This window comes from Peromyscus maniculatus, chromosome 6, assembly GCF_049852395.1.
Source record: "Peromyscus maniculatus bairdii isolate BWxNUB_F1_BW_parent chromosome 6, HU_Pman_BW_mat_3.1, whole genome shotgun sequence".
NCBI lineage: Eukaryota > Metazoa > Chordata > Mammalia > Rodentia > Cricetidae > Peromyscus > Peromyscus maniculatus.
Window position 1 is genome coordinate 67,702,736 of NC_134857.1, and position 6,363 is coordinate 67,709,098.

Sequence of the window (6,363 nt, forward strand, 5' to 3'; positions counted from 1 at the left end):
GTTTTTCTTAGTTTCTCTTAGCTTCTCTTAGCTTCTCTTAGCTTCTCTAACTTCTCTTGCTTTAGCTTCTGCTTTTGCCCTGGTGACCTCAGTCTTTTATTATCATAAGAAAAGGGGGAACAGAAAGAAAAGGGGAAATCACCCAATACAAAATGTTCTCATGATTCCAAAAATTATTCTTAGAAAATCACCAATATATTCTTCATCATCTTTTACTAAACACAGGAACTATCCCAGACTTAACACCAAAGCAAGCATAATCTATTTTTATTATTAATGATTATACAATCTTTTGAGCACTTGACCCAAAGGCTAGCAACATGCAATTTCACAAAAAAAAAATAAAAAGGTAAAAATATGCACAGTGGTCAATATACCAGACAGTCATTTCCTTATCACACAGTCTGCTCCAACCTCAGGACCCCTGCAGCCGCCTAAGTTCCTCCTCAGCAAATGCCAAGCCCTGTGACTGGTAGGCCACAATGACCTCAGATAAGAAATCTGTCCCTGCAAGTCAGCAACTTCTGTCCTTCTATATCCAACAATTCCAAGGAAGACCTAATCTAATTTATAGAGCTTCTATGAAAGGAAGCTCACCTTTCTTGGCAGCTCTTTTCAATCTAGGAACCCAATAAAGCTTGTAGCAATCACTCCATCAGTTGTCACATTATCTCCACACTCCTTCAAGAGGAATAAAAAAATGTCTGAATTAAAGTTGCCATCTCCCGTTTTTGGTGGAGGCCACTATTTTCCTCCTATTCTAGGTTCCCACACTTTTAGTTTGCCATCCCATCTGTATGTTACTCCAACCACAGTCTTCAGCCAATACCCCTTAGGGTCTCAAGTTTTACACAATGCCCTTGGAATATCCTCAGAAACTGAATTATTCATTGTGTCCAATTTGCATCCAGTGTGTTGATACACATCATACCATGTGCTATAGTTGACCATACATTCGGTACAGTTTATCCAAGCCTGAAAAGCTTTCCCAGGCTGCAGGTTTTTTCCCATGAACTACATAACTGCCTTGACCCCAGCCTGGGTAATCACCTCTGTATAATTTCCTGTGAAATTTACTTCACTCCTTTCCTGCATCATAGAAATTACCATTGGTCTAGGAGCACAGAACAGAAAGATCAGATAGAAGAAGAAGACTAGTATTCCAAGAAGTATTTATATGGAGAAGAGCATGACATGTGCACGCCATAAAGCATGACCTCGGGGAAATGTAGGCATTTCTGTCTTGGCCCTCTAGAGGCCTGCTAAGCAGAAGATCCGGAGGGGAACACACGGAGGGTTGATGGTCCACAATCTCGGGTCCCCTTTTCTCCAATCTCTGCTGGCAGCACGCCAGCCATCTTATATGCCCGTCCCTGGCAAAAGGGTTAAACGTGAGGGAAGTGTTAAAAAAATTTAAGGAATTGAGACCAGGAATTAATCAGTTTGCACAACAGTTGAGCAAACATTCTAATCACTCACAGGAGAGAGATCCAAGGACTTTAAACCCCAGCAGTGGCCCTGTCTGGGGCACCATGGCAGCTGAGAGATACACAGGACAGGAGGCTGTGGCCTCCATTGGGGTCACAACAAAGGCACCGTGGTCTCCTTTTCTACAGGTACGTGAGTGAGAGGTTCAAGCTCAAGGCAGACAGGAGATGGCAACCCAAGAGTGGCATCTGTGGAGGAAGTCTGCTAACCTGGCTGCCTAGGCTGCATCTACTGGCTGTCTGTGTCCTGCTGACCCCAAAACTGACCCCAGTGTTTTTATGGCCCCACTGGGCTCTGCTGAGCTTTTCTGGACTCACTGGGAACCACCCCTAAAATGAAGCTTTGTAGCTGAGAGGCTAAGAGCCCAGCTTTGCTGACCAGGAGACCTCAACCCACTTCTCTTTAGCCACATTCCAGCCATGCTGTTGTGAGCGAGAGAAACTATAGCCCTTCAGAGTGGTTTTGTTGGCTAGGATTTGCCCTGCTTTTTGCTAGCCTGATCAGTTTTTCATTTCTGCATCTCATTAGGTAATGAGTATTTATGTAATTTGATCTTGATTAACCCTTATTCCTGTTCCTCTTTTCAACAGTGACAAGTCATTCCTATGATTCCTCAGAGAAGCAGCAAGAGGGGAGGCCAGCCACTTCCCAGTGCCAGTTAGTCCTCTGTGCCCCAAAGCTGCTTCCCTGGACATCTCTGATCTGAACCTAGGCCTTGGGATGGACACAGACTCTCATGAGAAAAGGCCCCTCACCTGAAGATTTCTGCCTAAAGGGCTCAGCATAAGCCCATGAGAAGAGAGGGAAGAGGTGCTATCCTGGGAGGTCCTGTTGCCTTGGGAAGCATCCCCACCATGGCTGGCCATCATTGGACTGTGCTACCCTCCACGGAGGACAATGTCCTGGTGGAGAATTAAGGGTCTACCTGGAGTCACACAGAGTTTCACCTTGGGCATTTCTACTGCCTTGGGAATGGTGTGCTGGGAAACCCCAGTCTTCCTCACCAGAGGAGATGTTTTGCTTTGACCTGTGTGACCAAGAAAACCACTTGTTTCCCCTTAGGCCCCACGCCCCTTGGTATCTGCATCATCCCTGCTTCATGCGGCCTAAGTGGGAAGAGAGTGTCCTTTCAGTCAGCCCTCTTGTTTACTGGAACATGCTGCCCACTCCTGGGAAGAAGGTGGAGGTGCAGAGACAGCAGTGGTCATGTGCAGAAAGGCTGAAGTCACATAGTAGATGGAGGAAGAGGGAGAAGAGACCCAGACAGTCTGGACATTCTGTTACCTGTATCCTCATTCAAGAAATCTCAAGGCCGCTAGAAGCAGCTTAATAAGTCCTGTATTTCATCATAACTCTCTGCGGGGGAGCTCTCTTCCCGACTCGCCACTGTATTTGACTATAGAAGGAGGACAGTTAGAGGTGGGTTTATTAAAGTCAGTGAGTCTATCTCCATGCCAACTGAGGAGTTCTTTCCAAAGAATTCTATTCAGGGATTGAAATGGGATTCTAGGCTTTATCACAGAAAAATATGTTATTGCAAGAGGCTAACCAAAACTCTTGACATCTCATCTTTCTCAGCTCACTGCTATGATGTATCTTTGATAACAGTTGCTTACTTGAAACTACTATTTTTCAAATGATCTGAGTTTGTGCCGAAACACTAAAGCCTGGAAAGGTAATTACTAGATGTTTTGATCATATTTACCTCCCATATCTTCCAAGATCTACCATCCTCCCTTCTCTACCCTCTCAAAATTGTGCCATTTTAAAAAAAAAATCAAGATGAGCCTGTGCTGCTCAAATATGAATGGATGGATGGTTTTCCAATGCAGTGTGATCAGCCCACCATGGGCTACAGTCTTAGAGAAGAATGTATCTCCCTCTCCCAAAAATGAACAATTGCTCCATGGCTAGAGGTGGGATCTCATGCCTAACTTCCATCTCCATGATGCAATGGCTTGAGCTTGCAACAGGTCTTGTGCATGTTGTTGCAACCTCTGTGCATCCATATGTGCAGCTGTCCTACTGCATCCAGAAGATACCGTGTTTCCTTGTGGTCACCCATCTCTGGCTCTTATACTCTTCCTGCCACCCCTTCATCCACAATGTTGCTAAGTCTTAGGAGATGAAGATATGATGTAGATGCCCATCCATTTAATGCTGAGCACTTCACAGTCTATTATTCCAGCATGTTGATGGATTTCTGTTGAGCAGCATCTACTGCAAATAGAAGCTTCTCAAATTATAATTGAGATATACAATTACAACTTGGTTTAATACAATGTCCAAATAGCAGAACAATAGTAGTAGAGTCTCCCTAGGGCATACGACCTGTCTAGCCATTAGTTCTTGGTGCCAGTTATGGGTTTCATATTGTGGAACAGGACTTAAAATTCAATCAGAAAGTAGCTGGTTACTCACATGATTTTTGTGCCAACATTGTACAGTGGTTATGTCTTGCCAGACCAGTCAATATTATAGTTTGAAGGTATGGTTGATTGCCAGAGACCTGTTTTGCCGGGATTCGGGTCCCAAAGAGGATGTATGGAGTCATGAGGTGCGGGGAGAGGTGGGGACAGACACGATCTGAGGATGAATTGGAATGGCTGCCAGTGCATTTATTGAAAAATAATACAGCTTTTGTAACTCAATAATTTAGCCAGAGGCAAGATTGAAAGCAGACTCAATGATTCAGGGACAGAAAACAGCCATTAACTTCATTACAGCATTTTTTCCCCTGAGACATGAGCAGTAAATTCAGCAAGTATCTAAATGCCTGTTGTTTTCAAAGGGTCAGTAACTCCACCAGGAGCCCCCTTAAATTGTAAGCACCACAAGTTCCTGCTGTCAGAGCTAAGGAGAATGACTGTTTTAGCAAGTGGGAATTTTCATCAAGTCCCTGTGGGAATGGAGGTCCTTATCCAAATGCCTGACTTTGGGAAAAGGGCTTCTTCTGGGGACCAGACACTATACTACAATTTAAGATCAGTTTCCAGTCCTCAAGAAGTATGATGTGAAGTAAGCACTGAGCTGTTCCCTAATTGTGTCCCTTTGTGTCTTAGTCTTACTATAGGGACCTCTTCCCCTCACATGCTCCCAAAAGGGAAGGTCCTGATGTCTTGCTCTTTTCCCATTAGACTGTACTATTCTGATTTCTCTATACTTATTAACTTAACTCTTGCCCTTAATGGCCTCAGGCTCTGGATCTGGATTGTAGGCATTTCATGCTTGGGGTCAGGTCTGTCCAGTTAGTAAATCAAACTGTGTCAAGCAGCAGTGTTTGCCCTGCGGTCCATGCCAATTGATGATTGTTTTTCTCCTCTGATAGTGTGTATAGCACCTTCTTGCATTATGAAATCTAGCCAGTAGGGATGACATATTCAGTTGAGAACCAGTTTTATTCTCCATGTCCTGTGACTCAAGTATATGGTGTCTTCAGTAATAAAGTCTGACCATCAAGTGCTAAAGGGTAACCAGGAGCAACGGAAATAGCCCATAATATTTGGGGGTCTGGTATCTCATTGGACAACTTCAAAAGAAGTAAGCCATTCCTGTCCCTGGACTGCTTATTTGTTAGCCTCTGTATCTGGAGGGGGCGGGGTATTGATGACCCATTATAGGGAAGCTATCCCATAGCCCTGGATTTTAAATCTTTTGATGTATCTATTTCAGGAACCTTCTGCTGTTTATATCTGACTCTTTTTGAGAGATCTTTAGTGTTATTTGTCCCTCCCCATACTCCCTTCTCTACACTGCCCTCCACTCCTCCACTCAAATTTAACCCTTCCTGTGCCATTATTCCCTTTTAACCCTTTATACTAGCATGTTCTATCTCCCCTATCCTGAAAGTTCCTCCAAATAGCCCCTGAATAATTTCCTGCCATCTGTGAATGTTCCAAATGAAACACATATATCTGCAGACCAAAGCTAGCATTTTCAGATTTGAGAAAATGTGATGCTTGTCTTCTGAGTCTGTGTTTTCTCATTCAGAATGACTGTTTCCAGCTCCATCCATTTGCCTGCAAGTACCATAATTTTATTTTTTGAATAACTGAATAGCATTCCATTGTGTAAATATACAAAAATTTCATTATCTATCCATCAGTGGATAGATATCCAAGCTGTTTCCATTTCTTGGGCATGGTGAATAGAAAAGCAACAAATAGAGAAGTGTGGGTATCTCTGGAGTAGTATATGGAGTTCTTTGGGTATCTACCCAAAAGTGGTATAGCTGGATCATGCAGTAGATTTATTTTTAGCTGTTGGAGGAAACTCCACACTTTCATAAGGACCACACCAGTTTTAACTTCCACCAACAGTAAATAAGTGTTCCTCTTTCCTCATATCCAGGCCAGCATTTTTGATAATTTTTTAAATTTTAGTCATTTTGACAAGGGTGAAGTAAAATCTCAAAGAAGCTTTAACTTGCATTTCTCTGATGGCTAAAAAAATGTTAAATATTTTTCCTTTTAAATTAACTTTTTATTGATTCTTTGTGGATTTCTTATCATGCATCTACATCCCACTCATCTCTTCCCCTCTGCCCTCTACCCTTGCAACCCCCTCCCCAGGGTAAAAGATAAAATTTAAAAGAAAAGGAAAATCTCATTGCAGAAGCTGTAGTGTGACACAGTGAGTTACACAGTCCTTTGTAACTTGGTAATTAGTCCATATATTGTCACTTGCAAGTGTTCATTGCATTGAATTGTTGGTCTGGTTTGAAGTCTCTGGTTTTTGCTAAATTATCAATACTGGGCCCTCACTGGGGCTCCTCTTGGATATCTTGTTGTTGCCTGTGTCATGGAGATCCTGTAACTTTAAGTCTACAGGACCAGCCCCTTCACATGCTCTATCAGATCATAGATGGGATGGATG